The 21,444-nt window shown below is 43.6% G+C and overlaps 1 protein-coding gene across 2 annotated transcripts in view; it reads right to left on the reverse strand.

Annotated features, from left to right (window-relative positions):
- The window catches only part of CWC27 (CWC27 spliceosome associated cyclophilin), a 216,239-nt gene that overhangs the window by 76,014 nt on the left and 118,781 nt on the right, over positions 1-21,444 (reverse strand). The window lies entirely within an intron of this gene.

The following is a 21,444-nucleotide window of genomic DNA, read 5'->3' on the forward strand; positions in this document are numbered from 1 at the left end:
GGAATTGAAAATAGGTATTGTTACTGGTAGAAAAAAAGTAAGGGGTTGATGATTAATCTATATTTCAAACTCTCTTGATGCTCTAGTCCATATTTCCTCTATTTTGTATTTTAAATTGTGACAGATTTAGTGCTCATTAAAGTAAATGAACTGCAGAATTGCCTAAACCCAGACATAATACAAGAATGTGCTGTGCAAGCTTCTTTGCATAGCTCTCTCAATGCATTTTATACATCTGCAATACCTTTGTTACTCCCGTCCTAGGTTGCTTGTGAGGAAAGACTAAAAACTGTGTGAGGGGTTTTTGTTTGTTTGTGTGTTTTTTCCTTAAATCATGTATTCAAGTATGATGCTTGTGAAACTACTAGAGTCTGAAGTCATTGATTCATTTACAGAACCAAATATAGCATGGTAAGGAATACTACACATTGCATCCCATTGGCTAAAGGGATCACTGGGGCAGATAGGAACATCTCATCTTCATTCTGATTCAATCCTTCACTTCTGTAACAAGGTATGTCTGCTACCTAACTTTACTAACAGATGCAGGACCCCTTCAGGTAGCATATTAATTCTTGCTGACTCAGAGTAACAGAATCTTTGTACAGTTTAAGCTTAATATAAGGGAGCCTTTCATAAAAAAAGCTAGGTTTTCCAGTGGATGAGACTGGGTTGGATTGGAGAAAAGATCTGTTGCCAGATTCTATTCCAACTTTTAGGCAGGCAAGGTTCTTTGAGTAGATTAAGGTTTCAGGCTGAAGAAATTGGAAAAAAGTTGAAGAAGGGTGACTGCACCTGAAAGCTTGCTAAGAACCTTTTTCCAACTACTCATTTGGTCTAATAAAAGATATTGCATCTACCCAATGGACCTTGTCTGCCTATGACCTTAAACCAACATGGCTACAACCAAAAACTCAAATTCCATCTTTTAGGAACCTTTAGTAAAATCCTATTCCACTCTGTTCAAATCTTTTAAAAATTGTTAATACAATTGTTAAATTGTTAATTAATACAATTGTTAAGTAAATTGTTGGATGGATCCTTCTCTAGCGTGTTACAAGGTAAATGCATCATCAATGTTTCATAGTTTCATAGTAGCTAGGGTCAGGAGGAACCTGAACAGATCATCTAGCCTGACCCCCTGTCACAGGCAGGAATGAATGCTGGGTTCACAAGACCCCAGACAGGTGATTGTCCAACCTCCTCTTGAATATGCCCAAGGTAGGGGCAAGGACCACTTCCCTGGGAAGTTGGTTCCAGATTTTGGCCACCCTAACTGTAAAATACTGCCTTCTGATCTCTAACCTAAACCTGTTCTCCATCAGCTTATGACCATTGTTCCTTGTCACCCCAGGTGGTGCTGGGGAGAAAAGAGCTCTGCCTATTTGCTGTTGATCCTCCTTGATGAGCCTGTAGGCAGCCACCAGGTCCCCCCTCAGCCTCCTCTTGCTGAGGCTGAACAGGTTCAGGTCCAGGTCCAGGTCCTTCAGTCTCTCCTCGTAGGGCCTGTCCTGCTGCCCTCTCACCAAGCGGGTGGCCCTCCTCTGAACCCTCTCCAGGCTGGCCACATCCCTTTTGAAGTGCGGCGCCCAGTACTGGACGCAGTACTCCAACTGTGGCCTGACCAAAGTCGCATAGAGGGGGAGTATCACCTCTCTGGACCGGCCTGAGATGCACCTTTGGATGCATGACAAGGTATGGCTGGCCTTGCTGGCTGCGGTCTGGCATTGGCGGCTCATGTTCATCTTGGAGTCAATAATGACTCCAAGATCCCTTTCCGCCTCTGTGCTTTCAAGAAGGGAACTCCCCAGCCTGTATGAATGCTGTGGATTCCTCCTCCCAAGGTGCAGCACCCTGCATTTGTCTATGTTGAACCCCATCCTATTCTCGTCTGCCCACTTTTGTAGTCTGTCTAAATCTAGTGGATTTTCAGGGACTCAAACACAGTGGAATAGGATCACACTTAGGCACCTAATAGGTAGAATAAGATCTCATTCTAATGCGCAAGTGTGATTTGAGTTCCTCTTGATAAACTGCATATACAACACTACATACAACTGTCTGTGGGAGCAAATTTAACCAGCTTACAACTGCTCTTCCCTCATCATCCAAAAAATTTCCCAATAAGTGCCATCTTTAATAGTAATGTTTGTGATGTGGATACTGTCTACTGGGAGTTAGACAAAGATGGATGCATAGATTTCACACAGATTTAAGAATCGACAATTAGTTAGAATATGCTCATATACTGAATTGGGCTAGGTTTTAATTAGCTATTTGGGGGTGCAAAGCAGGTACTGCGATATACAAACCTTTGGACAAAAGTAAATCCCCTAACATGCTTTTCACTTGAAACAAAAGTCAGTATTGGAATTCAGTTAATTTTTCATCTTAAATATTGCTAAGCATCCATGCACACATCAAGACTTGCTAGATCATGCCTGTCACTCTACTGAAAAAAAATCTTTTCAAAACTTATTAATACATTTTAGACTAAACCGCGACTGCTGTATTAGGGACATGTGATCTACATGGTTCTCCCCTTTCCTACAACACAATAAAAGGGAATTACTTTCCATTCTCAATTTCCCATATATTGTTCTTTTGGGTAAATGACCTGCCCTCATCCCACAGGAACAGGCAAACAATTCTCTATAAATCCATAATGTGCTGAAATGTGAAGTCTTCTAACTACAGTTTTCTTGTTACTAAGTGAGGGAAGATATGCTAGAGGTGTATGAAGTCATGAAGGGTGTGAACAAAGTGAACAGGGATCTTGTTCACCATGCCTCAGAATACTAGAAGTAGGGATAGCACTAGACAAATTTCATGGACGACAGCTGTTGAACAGAACAGCTGGAGATGTCTCCTTAGGCATCTCTAAACCAATGAGGGCAAATGCCAGGAAGTGTAATGAATTGGGGATAGATCATCCTACATGTATCCAGTTCAGTGCTCCCCCTCTACGGTATCCACTTCTGCCACTGTTGGAGATGGGAAACAGGGCTAGATGGATAAGTGGTCTGATCCAGTAGCATTTATGTTCTTATGTACGAACTAGATTATCCAGATATTTTAGGATGTGGCACTATCTCAAGAAGATTAAAATGATAAGAAAAAAAGATATCTTTACAACTATTACGAATCACAAATGCAAAATATTTTTTCTTGAAGAAAACTTATGCCCAAAAGGTCCACAAACATGTGACATAGCATCTTTGTACCAGGACAAAACAAACGGCTTTCACTGACCCCTCTTTAATCAGATTTCTTAAATTCAATTTTTCAGCTTTGTCTACACAGGTTGAACTTAATTAGGCATCATTAAAATACAGTTAAATATAATATTATGTTGTGTAATGGCTAAAATGAGTGAGCATTATTTTGACATAAATCATATCTTTTTCTCAACCTGCCTCCCCTCTACAGTGATCCTTGTTATTTTTCATCTAAAACCGAGTTACAAGCACACAGGGGTAGGTACCAAATCTTTATTTTTTTCTTACTTCTAACACTTGTAAAAATAAGATATAATGATATACTAGAAATTAAAAAGGGATGAAAAATGGAGAGAAAGTTCTTCAAGTCAAGTTTTGCCCACAGCATGAGACACAATAAAAAAAGAGATTTACAGTGTTCAAAGGATTGCTCAACTGCACGAAATCCTACTTTATTGTTTATTCCAGGGGTGCTCAACCTCTGGCCCATAAGCCAAATCCAGCCCACGGCCCAGTGTCATATGGCTCATAGGGCTCCTAATGGGTCTGGAAATTTGGCAGCAGGAGAGCAGTGGCACCAGTCCCTCAACCCCAATTTCTGGATTTATGGGAAGCCACAGGCCCTACACTGGATTGGATACCCAATCCCAGTGCACAGGGCTGGGCAGGGACAGTGCTGGACCCCAGGGTGCAATCTTAGTATGTAGGGGGGGGATGGGAGGGGACAGTATCAGGCCCCAGGGCTTCATTTTGGTGTGTGGGACTCAATCCAGCCCACGGATCTGCCCTACCCCACTTACCTGGCCCCTAGAGCTAAAAGGTTGAGTATCACTATTTTTTTTTCAGATTATCAAGCAAATTATAAATGTGTAGTGATCATTTTTTAAGTTTACCCTTAGGTGACTACAAGGCTGCTTTTTCATCTGGTATCATTTATATTAACTGGATGCTGATTTACATAATGGCAGAGCTGTATTTCTTTTGCAGACATTGTTGCAAATTAGCAAGAACAAGGACCCAAATACAATCTGTACATACTGATTTTCTTCATTTTGTCCATCAGCAACCATAAAGCCACGATCCTCATCAACAGATGAGTAGCAAGTTCCAAATAATCCCTTTAGTTTGAGCTAATTTTCCTCCTTGTTGTACAACTCAGTACACTGTACTGTATTGAAATATTCATCAGACATCTTTGGACCTACAGATAAGACGATCATGAAAGACAATCATCCTTGACTACAAGTAATTGCCGATGATGAACGTACTGTGAAGAAATACAGTATTTAGATAACTCTGAAGTTGTTTAAATTTTTTTTTAGTCCATCTGAATTCTAAATTAAGACTATTACGATACACTAGCTAATTGCCTATCAGGAATGAGGGGGGGTGGGGAAAGGGCGGGCAGGTATGAAGCATCGCCACCCACCACTTTGCGCCGCTGCCACCTCCCAGGAGCTGGGGCGCAGGGGAGGGCCTGCCCCGCCCCCCACTTTGGCCAGCACCCTGTGCTACCGCTGCCTCCAGGGAGCATGGCTGGGGAGGGGACTCCCCCTGTTGCTCTGTCCCCTCCCCCCCTGCCATCATGGCTACACTCTGCCACTGCCACCTCCTTCCTGTCCAAAATGCTCTTGGAGCACTCTGATTGGTTGTTTCAGTCAGCATTGTAATTGGCTAACCTATCAGAGTGCAAATAAGGTGTTATGGGCAGACAGACTAAGGTTTTTATTATATTAGAATTACCAGGTGGCCAAACTTTTTGGCAGGCGTGCCACAAATTAAGTGCTACCACCAGAGGCTCTACCTGATAGAGTTTGCACTCTGGAGTGCTGGAATGGAGGCAGAGAAGCTTGAGCCTCCAGCTATGTGTGAGAATGTAAACTGCCTTGAGCCTTTCTTGGAAAGGGCAGAGGTTTAATTTAATAAATAAAGAATAATTTAATAAATAAAAAATAAAGAATAATGTAATAAATAAAGAAAGGAAGGAGGTGTCAGGTCATAAAGCTAAGTTAACCCTTCCCTGGTCCTGAATCTGTTACAGTTTTATAAGGTGAATGAGGATCCAAAGCCAGGATTCAGCTGTGATTTCAGGGCCAGAGAAGGGTTAATCTGGTTTTTAGGGATGACACCTGACACCTCCTCCCAATAGTAGTATCCTGGAGATCCTGTATCATCAACAGGGGTCCTGGCTTTATCTGTTTAAAAATGGCAAATTCTCTGATTACAAAAATAAAAAAAAGAAACGCTAATTCTCTGATTTAAAAAAAACCCCAAATCCATATTTTTCCATGATTAAAATGAAACACCATGATATATATAGGCATCAGTTGAACACAAAGTTTTGTTGATATATTTACAACTATAAAGCATTTTGAAAGCCTACCAGTACCACAATCATTGTAATAAAATAAATTCTAAATACCTATATATTTTGGCAATTAATTTTTTGTGTTTTTATCATGGAAAATCAGAGCTCCCTCTGACCCCCTTGCCCCACACTGCTTTTTGGTACTGAGTAGCTCTGATATGTCACTGCCCTGCCCTTCCCTATGCCATTGCCCCTCACTACTGACCCACAGCCCCATGGCCCTGCTGGTGACCCTCACTCCTGATCCACAACCTCCTGGCCCTGTTGGTGTACCTCACTCCCATCTCAGAGTCCCTGACACTCCCATGCCCCTCACTCCCAACCCATACCCCCAGCCTTGCTGGTGCCCCTCACTCCCAACCAACAGCCCCCTGGCCCTGCTGCGCCTCTCACTCCCAACCCATAGCCTTCCAGCCCTGCCAGGACCCCTCATTCCCAACCCACAGCCCTGCCAGCCCTGCTGATACCCCTCACTCCTGACCAACTGGCTGCAGAGGCATCTCCCTCCTTGAAGCTGGTCCAGCTTGGCTGCAGCCTTTCACTCTGCTGTGGGTGCAGAAATCGGGGGGGGGGGGCACATGCCCCCATCCACCCCCCTGAAGCACTGCCTGTGCCCTCCCTGCCCCCCCCAACATGTGGCCTGTGGTTTCCCCATAGACTGACCTGGAGGGGGCTGCAGGCACTGCTCTTCACCACTGCCTGGCTGCCACGTGAACGTGTGCGTGCACACATGCACATGGTACCCTCTGCCCTTTGCTCCCCTCAGTCCCAAGCAGCCCCTTGCAGTCTGGAACTCTGCCTGCCTGCAAAGAGAAACCCATGGTTCTTCTGGGTTTTTCTCCTTTAAAGGACAAAAGCCACAGTTCCCCACATTTCTGTAGAAAATGGAAAACCCAAATCCCTGATCATCAATACTTCTGTGTTGAAGTACCAAAATCCTGACTAAGCAATCCTGTCTAACTGATGTATCCAACAATAAGTGACTGTTTTAGCCACTCAAGTAAGAATGGTATATAGCAGCATTACTCTTTTATTTGAATACCGACATTAGACAATTTGACAGCTGTTTCACTGTATCAGAGAACATTTATTTCTAGATCAATGGTTCCCAACCTGCAGACCAGCACAGGAGTGGAACGGGGTGCACAGAGCCGGCTGCCTGTCCCCCCAGCTTTAACCCCGCATGTTACTGCTTCAGGCGGAAGCCGTTTGCCCCGGCGGATGGATACTTATTAGCTTTTAGCTACAATTAAATAGCCCAGGCAGAATGCCATGCTAATCCAGCTATAATTTGGTATTCGATTTGGTTAAGAGTTAACTCAGGTATCTCTACATGGTATCATAACATGACATGTAGATATGTCCTTTCAAAGTTCAGACCCCAACATTTAAAAGAGTTAGCTGGATTCTGCAAATGTTCTCTAATGTTATTCTCTACTATTTTGTAGACATGTTCCAGCTATATATCTTGTTAACTATTCTGGCTTCCAATTGTTATGTTCTTCTTCAGAGGGGAGAAGGAAAAGAAAAGCCTAAATTCTCCATTACTATTTTTAATAAGTCTGTCCATCAAGTCTAGGTGATAACTTTCTCAATAGCAGTATTTGTTTTCAAGAAAATAGCAGATTAAAAAACTTCTCTTTTAAGGTAGCTCTCACGATCAATCTTGGTGAGATTGCATTACAGTAGAGCTCTTGTTCTGTCTTTGTTTTAGAATTCAGAACATACTGAAGTTGAAATACACCAGCTGTTAAAATGCTCTATCAACAGGTGGTTCATACCAACCCATTACTGAAGGATAATGGTAAGCAACTGCCTCAACCATCTGCTTGATTTTATAGAACAAAGAAATAAAAGCAAATAATATAGGATTAGTAGCAATTACTATTTTCTGAAAAAAGAAATAACATATTTAATCTTTCCCCCAAATATATAACAAATCTCTTCTCTTGGGGGGCAAATTCCAAGGGCGTGTCCACAAATGCAGGCAGCAGCTCAGATAGGAGCGGCACAAATTTGTGCTGAGGATTTTTGCCTCAGTGCACATGCCTGGACATGCACTTTGGTGTGGGGCAAGTTGTACCACTTTGGGCAAAATGACCCTGCCTGGCTTGTCCTGGATCTGCAGCCAGGGGGAGCAAGAGCCCAGGGTCAGCACCTGTGCTGTCCCCAGCAATATACAAAGCTGCCCTGGCAAGTAGCTCAGGGCTACTTGCTTTCAGGAGCTTCTGGGGTCCAGCAAATTGGTATCTCGGGATACTACCACTTGTGTCATCTGGACTGCTGAAGCAGCCCTAACCTGGAGTGGCCCCTGTACCCTCTACCCACTGCAGCAGTCTGCCAGTGGGGGCTGCTGCCTGGCTGTGACCTGCTGCCACCAGCGACATCATCTGCCCCCTTAGATTTGCAGCCCTATGGGTGTGCACCTGCCAGACCCAGTTGGGGTGCCCCTGCTCTGCCATCTGGGCAGCTATCGCCCAGAACATGTGCTCCTTGCAGTCACCCACTTTGAACTGTCAAAGCATGTCCTCTTGGCCAAGAGGTCAGCCACCTTGTCTGCCCTCCAGCTGGGCCCCCGGTGCTGGCCCTAGACAGGCTCCTCTGCCCAGGTCTCGCCACTTGTCTCATCAGCAGAGATCCTGATGTTCCCTGTTTAAAAATTGCAAAATCTTTGATAAGAAACCCAAATTCCCTTATTAAAATACCCAAAATAGTGTTCTTTCACTGTTAGAATGAAATACCAGTACATATAGAGAAATCAGTTGGGCAATGTTTTATTGATCTGTTTACAAGTTTAAAGTAATTTAGAAGTGCCTACTAGTGTCTCTATCATCATAATAACATGGATTATAAATATCTATACACTTTAGCATTTACTTTTGTTTTTTTCTGTTGTACAAAAATCGGAGCTACCCATACCCCCTTTGCTTACCAGGATGTGCGGCGCTGAGCAGTACTGATATGCCTTTGCCCTGCCCCTCACAAACAACTTACAGCCCCGGGTCCAGGTCGCTGCAACTCCCTGCTCTGCACGGGGAGGCAGCGTGCTACAGTACCAGGGCATAGAGACGCTCTGGCCAGCTACCAGAGCATCTTTTTGGAAGACCCCAGCCTCCGGTTGCCTCAGGGCATGGTCCTGGACCATGTCTTGCCCCACTTTTTTCTGCAGGTTTTTCTTTCATCACCTCCAACTGGTTTGAGATGCCACAAGAGGCATGTGTGGGCTCATCTGGCCGCACCCCATGTGTACATCTGGAAAAAAAATACAACTCACTGATATCAATGAGAGTTCAATATATCAAATTAGTGGAATAGTAATATCTAATCTGCTTACTCATTTTTTCCTAAATGTAGCTACAAGAGATGGCTGAAAATCAGAATTTCTGTGAGACATTCCAAAACAAAAAATATTATATTTCAGAATAAAAAGCAAGGTTTTTAAAATTCATGAACTGTTTCTTTAAAAAAACCCCCACTATTTCATTTTTAGAAATTTCAATATGAAATCAAGTCTGAGATCCTAAGCTTTAATAACTCATTAGCCAGCTGTGGAGTTGTCAGTCCCACTAGAACTCCTTGGAACCTTGGAATTTGGAAAATGGATTTTAAGCTTTGCATGCCATGAAGCTAGGGGCTGTGACCCAGTTCAGTCTATAACAGGGATCCTGAAAACTCTTGAAAACTCCAGGTTGTCTTCGTTTCATAGAACTTAAGACCAGAGGGATGACTAGATCATCTACTCTGACATTTTGTGTCTCACACGCCATCAAGTTTTATCCACTATTAAATTCACAGCCTTTAGTCTATAGCAGGCACGTCTACATGAGACACTACTGCACATGTAGTCTTCAGGAGACTGAACTGTGTGCTACAGGATGGGCCAAGAAATCACCTACACCTGAGACCCATGGAAGTGGGATATGATCAAAAGATATCAGGAAGCACACCAGGCCCCCAAGCTACAGAGGAAAGCAAACCCCCCCCAAAGTTGTGCAATTCTGACCTAAGGGGAAATTCCTCTCAGAGTCACATTTGGTGATGAATATGATCCTATATATAAACAAAACACAACACAGAATTATCTTAAAACAGAGGGTTCTCTGTCCTACCTCAGAGCATTGGTCTGCTGCATCCAGGGTGTCACTTCTGATGATACAGAGGAAAGCAAGAAAAACATACCCAGCCAACCCTTCACTGAAGGCAAAAACTGATCCTGATTTTTCAATACTGGCTGAAGCACTGATGGGTGAGATTTTATTATAATCACTGTCTTAAAAAGTTGTTAACTGTTGTGAACATACTGATAGAAATATAGTCAATTTTATTCTCTTCAAAGTTCATGAAAGAAGGGTATAAAAATGGACTCTCAAAATCACATACCAAAAAGACAAATATGACCCCCCAGCTTGATTCTCCCCTCCCTAACTAGCTATAGAAATTCTCTCAACAGCTGGATTAAACTATATATTTTTAAAATATATACATTTTTATCTTCAAGACTCCAAGCAATGATGAATCTTACACCTCCTCCAGTAAGCTAGTGGAATGCTTAATTATAATCACAGCAACAAATCTGCATCTTATTTCAAGATTGAATCAGTTTCTAGCAACTGGATGTTGCTAGACACTTGCCAGCAGTGACAAAAAGGCAGCATTCTATTATATATGTTCCTTATTCAAGTAACTCTTTCCAGATTTTCCATATCCTTCATAAGGTGTCAACAGTAGGAGACCAGAATATCATTTTCTTATAGAGGTCTTATACTCAATACTCACTTCCTTATTTCTGCTTGATAATCTCCTTTTTATTAACTTAAGAAACACATTAGCTCTTTTTGTCACGGTATTAAATTGAGAATTTATGCTTAAGTGGTTATCTGTAACAATCTTCAGTCACCAATTTCCACAGCCTCACATTATAAGGGCGGTTAAACCATCTAGTACAGCATTTCCCAACCGCTGTGCCGTGGCACATTGGTGTGCCATCAGGCATGTCCAGGTATGCCGTGGCATTTTGGGGAGCGTGGCTCCAGCCAGTGATTCAAGTGCCGTGCCAACCACGCCTGGTGTTCGGCTGCACACTGTGCCATGCCCCCCCCGTACTGCTTTCAGCTGCTCGCCACCCCCCCCCCCCCCCCCCCCCCGGGCATTCGTCCGGTGTGCCATGGGGTGGGAGAAGTGATGTAAATGGACCACGTGATGGAAAAGGTTGAGAAACACTAATCTAGTAGGTACCATCTATGTCGCTTCCCACATGTATTATCTTACAATTGGCTGTATTAAAAATAAATTGTTTTTGGATTTTGACCCATTTAACCACATGATTCAAATGACTGAGTAATAATAATCCTCATTATTTACTGTCCCAGCAATCTGTCATCTAGATGGCTGACGGGTCATACTCAGAGAGTGGTGGTGGACAGGACATTTTCAACCTGGAGAGAAGTGGGCAGTGAGGTCTCCCAGGGCTTGGTCCTTGGGCCCACACTGTTCAATTTCTTTATTAGCGACTTGGACAATGGGGTGAAGAGCAGCCTGTTTAAATTCACAGACGACACCAAGATTTGGGGTGAGGTGGGCACGCTAGAAGGGAAGGACAGATTACAGCAGGACCTGGACAGGTTACAGGGATGGGCAAATGAAAATAGGATGGGATTCAATACTGATAAGTGCAGGGTGCTGCACTTGGGCAGTAGGAACCAGCAGCATACCTATAGGCTGGGGAACTCCCTTCTCAAAAGCATGGTGGCAGAAAGAGATCTTGGAGTCATTACTGACTCCAAGATGAACATGGGCCAACAATGTGAAAACATGGTCAGTAGGGCTAACCATACCTTGCCCTGCATCCACAGATGTATCACAAGTAGGGCTAAGGAGGTGATCCTCCCTCTCTATGTGACACTGGTCAGGCTGCAGCTGGAGTACTGTGTCCAGTTCTGGGCGCCGCACTTCAGGAGGGATGTGGATAGCACTGAGAGGGTCCAAAGGAGGGCCACCTGCATGATCCAGGGACAGCAGGGCAGACCCTATAAGGAGAGCCTACAGGACCTTAATCTGTTCAGCCTTCGCAAGAGAAGTTCTGAGGCGGGACCTGGTGGCTGTCTATAAACTCACTAGGGGGGACCAGCGGGGTTTGGGAGAGACCTTGTTTCCCTGAGCACCGCCGGGAGTAACAAGGAATAATGGCCATAAGTTGCTAGAGAGTAGGTTTAGACTAGACATTAGAAGGCACTACTTCACAGTCAGGGTGGCTAGGATCTGGAACCAACTTCCAAGGGAAGTGGTGATGGCTCCTACCCTGGGGGTCTTTAAGAGGAGGCTTGACATTTACCTGGCTGGGGTCATTTGAGACCAGTTTTCTCTCCTGCCCAGGGCAGGGGGTCGGAATAGAAGATCTACAAGGTCCCTTCCAACCCTGAATCTATGAATCTACAAATTTAACCAGTGGCAAAGCCCCTGGAGCCGACACGATTCCAGTGGAGGTCTACAAATTAGGTGGTCATGACCTCAGAGAGAAACTAACCGAGATCTCCTGCAGTATGTAGGTGCAGGAGGTAGTCCCTCAATAATTCAAGGATGCCTCCATCATCCACCTGTACAAGAGGAAGGGAAATCGCCAACTCTGTGACAACCACAAAGGCATCTCCCTCCTCTCCTCTCAACGGTGGCAAGATATCACGTGAGCCCTCCTCAACCAGCTGACTGACCATCTGAATGACCTACTGCTTGACAGCCAATATGGCTGCAGAAATGGACACCGAACCACCGACATGGTGTTTGCGGCCTGGCAACTTCAAGAAAAGTGCCAGGAACAGAATGTTGACCTTCTCCTCACGTTCATTGACCTCACCAAAGCCTTCAATACAGCGAACTGCGAAGGCCTCTGGGAAATCACGAAGAAGTACGGATGCCCTGGAAAATTCATCAATATGGTTTGACAGTTCCACAACAGCATGATGGCACGCGTCCTTATGAAAGGCAAATGCTCTGACCCCTTTCTGGTCACAAATGGTGTCAAGCAGGGCTATGTGCTCACACCTACCCTCTTCAGCATGGTATTCTCTGCCATACTGTTGGCTGCCTTCCAAGACTATGACCTTGGTATGGGGATCGGGGACCATTTTGACTGTGACATCTTCAACCAGCGCAGGCTCCGAGCGAGACCCAAAGTCCAGACAGTCACGCTTTGCAACTTCCTCTTCACTGATGACTGTACGTTATGCGCAGGCTCACAGGCTGACATGCAACAGTTTATGGACCTATTCTCGTTGGCCTGCAACAACTTTGGACTCAATATTAACACAAAGAAGACTGAAGTGATGTTTCAACCTGTGCCCCAGGAACCACACATCTCAGTTAAAGGCCAACAACTGTTGATGAGTGACAAGTTTGCCTATCTAGGCAACACGCTCTTCCGTGCTCCCCGCATCGACGACAAAGTCAACACAAGACTAGTGAAAGCTAGTCTGCCTTTGGCAGACTTTGTAAGTCAGACTGGGACTGCAGAAGCATCGGAATGTCAAGGAAATTGAAGGTATACAAAGACATCATTCTCCTGATCCTCCTCTGTGCCTGCAAAACTGGGACCATCTACCAGTGTCATGTCAAGAAACTAAACTACTTTCACCTGTGCTGCCTGTGAAAGACACTAAAGATCAAGTGGCAGGACAAGATTCTGGACACCGAGGTGCTCGGAAGATCATCTCTCTCCAGTATTCACACACTATTGAAACTGGCACAGCTAAGATGGGCACGCCACCTCTCAAGAATGCCCGACATTAGCCTGGCGAAGAAAATCTTCTACAGCGAACGATCAAATGGAGTACACTCTCATGGTGCACCAAAGAAGTGGTACAAGGATACTCTAAAGGTGTCACAAAAGAGTTTCAGCATTGACCAGGAGTTGTGGGAGCAAATCATCCATGACCGTCCATCTTGGAGGTCATCAATCCAGAATGGAGCACTGGCCTTCAAACAACAACACATGGCAGAAGCAACAAAGAAATGTGTGGCCAGGAAAACTAAAACCTCTCATACCCAGTCCTCATTGCTTTCCCGCCCCTGCTGCAGCAGATTGTTCAAGAAAAAGATCAGGCTTATAAGTCACCTACATATCCATGAGACCTAGCCTCCACCTCCCCCACTTTCTCTTTCCTTTCTCTCTTATCTCCTTTTTTCCCCACCCTGTTTCTTTCCCATTTCTTCCCCCCCACCAGCTGGGTGTGGTTATCTTCACCCACAAAGGACAACACATACCTGGCCACAAAAACAGTCTTCTCTACATACAATTTCCAACATTCACTGTCTTCTCTACTCTCTCACTAGAGACGCAGGAAGGATTCTTTAGAACAGTGGTCTTGCCCCCCTTCCCTCCCTCCCGATTTCTGTGCCCACAGCAGGCATGGGGCTGTAGACTGGCTGGACCAGGCAGGAGCTGCCCCCACTCCCCTCAGGCTGCCCACTCTGCCCCACACCCCACCACCCTTCTGGGGTAGAATCATGGCCTGAGGGGAGGTACAGCAGCAGCTGGGCCATGGCGGTGGCGTAGAACTACAGCCTGGCATGTGAGCAGCTGATGGTGGGAGGAGGTGAGAGCAGGGCACCCCCTGCACCTGGCATTCAACATGCTGGTGGTGATGTGGCTGGTATGGGGGTTTGAGTCAGTGGCAGCAACAAGTCTCACCATCCTACTCTGCCCCTCCCACACCAGATCCTGCCTCCTGCAGCATGGTCCAGCCAAACTGTAGCCCTGTGCCTGCTATCAGTGCAGAAACTGGTGGGGGGAGGGAGGCACATGCCCCCTCCATGCATCAGCTATGCCCCTTTCCCCCCACCCTGCGGGGATCTATAGGAGCTACATGCACGTGGAGCCCCAACAGTCTCCTCCCTTTCCCTCAGCCCTAAGCATTTTTAAAGTTTATTTACGATGCTTTGATATGTTCTTCTGACCCACCTTTGGGTCACAACCTACAGGCTGAAAAACAGTGCTTTAGAAGATCATTTGAATTTTGTGTGTTTCCTTTAGCTCCCCTCCCAGATCCCTGAATTCTTTAAGAATCTGTTTAAGACGTGCTTTGTGATACAATGTTAATGGTGCCAAAGGAGTCTCTCCTACCACCTAGAGCTGGAGCTTCCAGATTTGTGGCTCTGGATTCATGACTGTATTCTGCATCCTTGTATGTTTTTTAGAAATATGTCAAACCAATATGATTCTATGAAAAACGTTGGTTAGCATTTCCAAAAATAAATAAATAAATCATCAGAATTTTCAAACCCCTCCCCACTCCCGCACCTTATTAGAAAACTTCTAACCAGCCCTAACTACAACTATAATCCAGTACAACAGGCATGGTAATGGTCAGTGACAGGGTTTAAATATATAGAGGAATATCATATATGTAGACAGCAAGACAAGAAAAATACTTTAATTTGAAGTCTATAGATGAGATGTGAGTATATGGTTCCTGCATTATTGCCAAAATAGAAAAGCGTAAAAGACTGCAAGAAAAATTGGTGGAATGAGAAAGAAACCAGGAGATGTGGGGATGATCATTCTCCCACTTTCTTTCAGCAACAGCACTGTGTAACATTGGCCTCATGCAAACTTTTATGTACAGAAACATTTTGGAAAATACAATGGACTGCAGGTGCACTCAGAGCAGGTGGATACTAGAGCAGTACATGGGGCTTATGCAAAGTTCTGCTGCTGGTGAATACTACTTAAAATTACACAAAGATCAGGCACAACAGAACTCCACTTTATAGAGAGACAAGTTGAACTATTGGACATATGTTATACTTGAATTTAAATACATTAGACATGCCGCAAGTAATGACATCTTTGGAATTTCTAAAAATGGCAAATGATGAATTTCTTGACTCAAAAAGTGCTGCATACAAAATGTGAGTAATTTTTTATTAAACTTCATTTTCACGGATTATAAGAAATTGTTAATTAGTGGTGGCTTACATACAAGTAACCATGATTTTATTGAACTGTTGATGTGCAAATACAATAAAGTTGCAACCAGGAAAAAGAATTCAACAGAAAAAAATGCAAGTGAACTGTTTTAGAATAAAAATGTTCTATATACTCAGAAAACTACAGTCAAGAAGGAAAGCTACACTCAATGACAAAACAACCCAACAAAGGGGAAGTAAGAGTAACAGACGGGCAGGTAAAAAGGGGAAATTGATAGCAATGAATATATATTAGAAGATACAAACTGAAGACAATTGATAATGCAGGCAAAAGAACCAATATGTGGCCAGCAGAGTTAAGGACAATAACATGAAATACATTAGGAACAAAGCTTCCTAATAATGGCATGGATCTATTGCCGTCCGGAACAGGAGAATTCCCAGTAATGATGCAGAAAAATGTATTTCAATAAATAGATTATCTTGTATCTCTTGTAGAAATAGATTCTCTTGTACTTTTGGGAAATAGATAGTTGATGTACATAATGATAATTGAATACTTTACATTCAAAGTGTAACTCAGGAGGCTGGTAAACAACAATTAATAAAGATGGACATTTTCAAATCAGCTGCTCTGGATAGCCTATTTAAGACTTTAAAAAAGATGTATAGAAAGCTCTCCGGATCATTAATATTGACGTCCAGTAAGTTTTAGAACACTGGCAAAGTTCCAGAGTACTAAAAGAAAGCAAACATGCCAATATTTAAAAAGAGAAAATGAGATGACACGGGTAATTGAACATTTGCCAGACATACAGGTCCAGGGAAAATACTGAACAGGCTGATAAGGGACATAATTGATAAATTATTAAAGGAGATTATGGAAAATAGACCTGCTCCAATCAACTCAATATGTTTGGTGAATGTGATCACAAATTTGGTTGAGAAAGTTACTAGTGTTGCTGTAGCTTTCTTAGACGTCTGTAATGTATGGTATATTGAAAATGGCACAGTGTGATGTTTTGACTAAGACAAACAAATGTCAGAATAGCAAATAAGAGCAGAGAGATTACAGTGCTTCTGTGTAGTTCTTCAAGGAGGACAGTGGTAAACTGGAAAAGATTCTGAGAAAAGTCAATCTATAAGAATGACTGCAGACTGAAAATTAGCATACTTTAAACTGAAGAATTTAAGAAACTCAATCTATTTATTAAATGAAGATTAAGGGTGATGAGTCACAATCTACAAGTACCTACATGGGGAACAGAAACTTGGTATTAAAGAGCTCTTCAACTGGGCAGTCAAATATGTAACAAGATCAAATGTCTGGTTGAAACTAGAAAAATTCATAGCAGAAATTAGTTTTTGGTGTTTTTTTTAAAACCTGTGAGGGTAACTAACCATTTGCACATTTTATCCCAGGTTGTGGTGTGTTCCTATCCTGGAAATCCTTAAAACGAAATTAAATTATTTTTCTAAAAGTTGAAACAGGGGTTAGTCCAGGGAAGTTTTATGGAGGATATCAGACTAGATCAGGCACCAGCAACCTTTTCTAATGGCAGGCCATGACTTGCAATCTAGCCATCAATCCCTGTTGGCATTCCAGCCCCACAAAATGTGCTGCTAAAAGTGTGATGTTCAACAATTTGGACTAACTAATTTGGCAGTGAGGGTAAGCAGAGGCTGCAGTGGAAGAAGGGGAAGGGGAAAGAGAGGAGCCTGCCACGCAAGAGCAGGAATAGCTGGCGGAGCAATGATTATACCTATTAGTAAAAGGCAGAATGGATTTGACAGCTGGGGTGGCAGCAGGGGATAGGCATGCCATCAATAAAACATGGAACAAATTAGACTTTGGGTTGTTGACCCCATAGATTAGATGATCACAATGGTCCCTCCTGGTTTTAAAATCTATTAATTCTTTTCCACTTTTCAAATGAATGTGTGATTTTATTTTCTGGTAGATTATATCCTTTCGCATTCATTTCCTATGTCAAATTCAAGTTTTCCCTTAAACTATTCACTACGTTTTTCTGGGAACTATAAATATACATAATAAACTGAATAAGGTGGGTGCATAATCATGTTCAATTAGTAGTCATCAAAGGCTCAGTGTAAAATCAGAAGTTACTGAGTGGGATTAAAGGCCTAGTAAACATGGCATAGGAGGAACAGTTGGAAGAACTAGAGTTATTTAGTGTGTAGATAAGAGTGAGGAAGGATCTGATAAAGCTCTTCAAAAAAACTCAAAAACATAAACCAAAAACAAAGAAGAATGTTATAAAGATGGCAATCAACTATTCCCTGTTTCCACAGAACGCTGAGAAGTAATGGGCTTAACCCAGGCGCAGGCAATTATTTTGGACAGAGGGCTAGTTATTGAGTTTCAGCAAGCCATCGAGGGCTGCATGACAGGAAGCCCAGGGCAGATAAATGTTAATTTTCTACATTTTTTAGGGCTCCCACGGGCTGGATAGAATGGCCTGACAGGCCGCATCTGGCCACCAGGCTGCATTTTGCCCACCCTTGGCTTAAACATTATGAATGGAGATTTAGGTTGGATATAAGCGAGAACTAAGAGGATGGTTAAGTAATGGAATAGGATTACCTAGAGCACAGCTGCCCAACTTTGAAGTGGCTGGGGGCTACATGCACCAAAGGTTGTGCCAGTAGGGGTCAGGGGCCCCTGGGCCAGATGGATGCCACTACCACTATACTGTGCAGCACACAACCCTGGCCTCACACCAAGTGCCCTGTGTCAAACTGCACCACCCTTTGGGGCAGGCACAGACTGCAGAAGCCAGAGGGGAGATGGGGAGTCCAGAGACTGACCGCAACAGCAACTGGAATTATAGAGGAGATGGGAACAGTTAGAAGCCCAAGGACTGCAACTTAATCCCTACAGGCTGCATGCAACCCACAGGCTACATGCAACCCATGGGCCATCAGTTCAACAGCCCTTATCTAGAGGAATTGTGAAACCTCCATCACTGAAGATTTTGTATATAGATTTTGTGATAAATACTTTACTGGGATTGTTTAAACAGAGGTATTCCTGCCTTTAGAGGGGACTCAAGGTCCCCTTCAGACTTATTTTTCTATCATTTCATAATGAAATTTGATGCAACATCACAAGGCTTAGGACTGAAAGAAAACTCCTTGGTCACTGAGACCCATCTTCTCCTACTGTGGGCAACCACATCATATTATCTTGTTCATATATTTGTCACATTCTATTCTGAAACAAATGAAAATGTTTGCTTCCACAGCTGCTAGTGGAAGGTTGTTCTAGGACCTTTTCTATGAACAATAAACATTCACAATGTCACAGTACATACAATTATAATGACAAGGGGCCCTTATGCAAATTAGTAGACGTACACCGATACATCAGTCCCATGTTGGATCAGCACCGATATAAGGACAATTGACAGTATTGGCCATTGGCTTTTTTTGGCTGATGTGGCCAATAAATGCCCTGTGCATACACATAACCGCAGTGCAGCATGCAGGCTGCCAGGACCTCAGCCTGGCAGCATGGAGAGCAACCAGGTCCGGCTGGTAACTCTGTTGTGAGGGAAGGAGCGTGGGAGGGTAGATCGAGGCCTCAGCGGTAAGGGAGGGAGTGGGGCTGGGACAGATGCTACACAGCTGGGGCGGAGCATGGGATGGAGTCACGAGCAGTCCATCCAGGGGGTGTGGGTGGGGGGTGCGGCTCCTGCCACTGTGCACATCCTGGGAGGGCATATGGGGCGTGCACTCCCAGAGCAGGCTGCTGCTGCGGGCTGGGACCAGGGCTGTGCTGGCTCCTCCTGGTGGGGTGCCGGCCCAGGCTGCACTCAGGGCACACAGCAGCAGTGCTGGGAGGGGGGCTATGGAGAATTTTGGGGTGGCTACAACCTGCCCAACACCCCCTTGCAGTCCACCTCCCAGTGCTGCTGCCACCCACCCCAAGAGCAGTCCAGTCCAGCCCCCCCACCAAGAAGAGCCTGGTGCAGCCCTGGCCCACAGTAGCAGCCTGCCCTGGCCCTGCGGGCAGACTCAGGGGCACACACCATCCATGCCCTCCCAGGGTGTACATAGTGGTGGGAGCTGTTACCCCCCCTCTGCACCCTCCGGAAAAGCAACTTGGAGCTCCATCCTGCGCCCTGCCCTGGCTGTGCAGCACCTGCCCCAGCCGCGCTCCCTCCCTCACTGCGGGGACCTCAATCAGCCCCCTCTATGCCCTTTCCCTCCCGCCTCATCCCTTTCCCCACAACAGACTTACCATCCGGACGCTCCTCTCCAAGCTGCCTGGCTGGTTATAGGCAATTGGATCAGTATCAGCTTATATAGCTAGTTAAAAATCGGCCACTGGTATCGGCCCAAAACATCTCTATCGATGTACCCCTACTAATTATAGTTTTTTAGTCTCACAAATACAGACTAGAGCTATGAAAACTGAATCAGTTTAAAACACTTAATACTGATTGAAACTATTCATGAGAAACATATCAAAGAACTAACTGACAGACATTAAGTATACTAAGAGAAAAATAAAGCATTTAAAAATGGAGAAATCAAATGAGAAAATAAAGTGGGATTTAGAACACCATGTTTGTAAAAACTAAATGTAGTAAAGTATGGAATAATAGAGGAAAAACATTTTTATAATGTCATAATTTTGAAGTCTATTCAGACAACCCCTTATGGGTACTTGTGGAATGTACAAATTTTGGAACACAGAGCAAATTTCCAAATTTGGCATGCACACTTAAGCCTAGTTTTTAGGATTTAAGAATCTTACATTATCTGGATTGCAGTATCATAAGTGTCTGGCACTGGAAAGCATTTACAACTGTAAAAATAAGAATGAAAATTATGGGTCTGGAATATGTGCTGCTTCTTCCTGCCAAACTAGGGGTTTGTTGTAGAGGTCAGACGTATGTCTGTTTTTCATGCTACAGCATGTCTGTACCTGAAATAAGATGACAGAATGGAAGTAGTGGAAGACATGGATTTAGAAAACCCCAACACAGAGGTTTTATACACTAAATAACTCAAATTGCTAGGCTCTGGGCATGTACATGAAGTAGTTTGATACTGCCTCTTGGGTTTAATAGCATTTAGAGATAACAGAATTGTCTGAAATTAATACTGTAATATTTGACTTTTCAATTAAAATGATTTTACAGATTAAGAGCCAATATTTAGTGGTAAGTGTTAAAAGTTACACAGCTCTCAATGCTGCAGTTATATGTAAATGGCCTGCTAATGGTAGGGGATGTTGGCAGTCATTGCAGACTTATGCAAACTCAGGTTTACAAGTGAAAAGCTCTCCAAGTATTTAATTTTCCTTTTAGGGGAATTTATTTTCAAACCAATGAGTCTTTTTGTGTGTGTGCATAAGTTATATTTTCTACATAATGCAATTATGGGAATTAAGACTGGAGGCTACGGGTTGTATAGACTACTTTATATCCAACAGTTCTAAACTCTCAAATTCATATGGAATTTGATGTGGATTAAGAATTTTACTAATCCACTCAGTAGGAGAATGAATGAATTTTGATATTCATATTATATATTAGAATAAGATTTGACGTAATGACAAACTTGTTTAAAAAACAAAGTAGTTGCACATTTTACTTCCTGCTGTCCCAATAATTTAGGGTGCTTGCAGACATAAAAAAATTAAAAATGGTGCTTTACTTTAAATGCTGCATGTTCGTGTGCCAAGCTCCACACACACACAGAAGAGGCCACACATTAGTTTGACCTGCTTCACCCAATATCTGTAAAGACAGGGTATTTTAGTGGGGCTCTTTTGGCACTTTTATCTAATAGCTGACTGAATCCTCTTTAGCTAGAAGTGCTTGATATTTACAGATGCTGCAGAGCTGGGTTGAAGTAACATGCTGCTTCTTTCAGTAAAGCACTTTTTTCTGTTTTGTTTTGTTT

Source organism: Alligator mississippiensis, chromosome 3 (assembly GCF_030867095.1).
Source record: "Alligator mississippiensis isolate rAllMis1 chromosome 3, rAllMis1, whole genome shotgun sequence".
Classification (NCBI taxonomy): domain Eukaryota; kingdom Metazoa; phylum Chordata; order Crocodylia; family Alligatoridae; genus Alligator; species Alligator mississippiensis.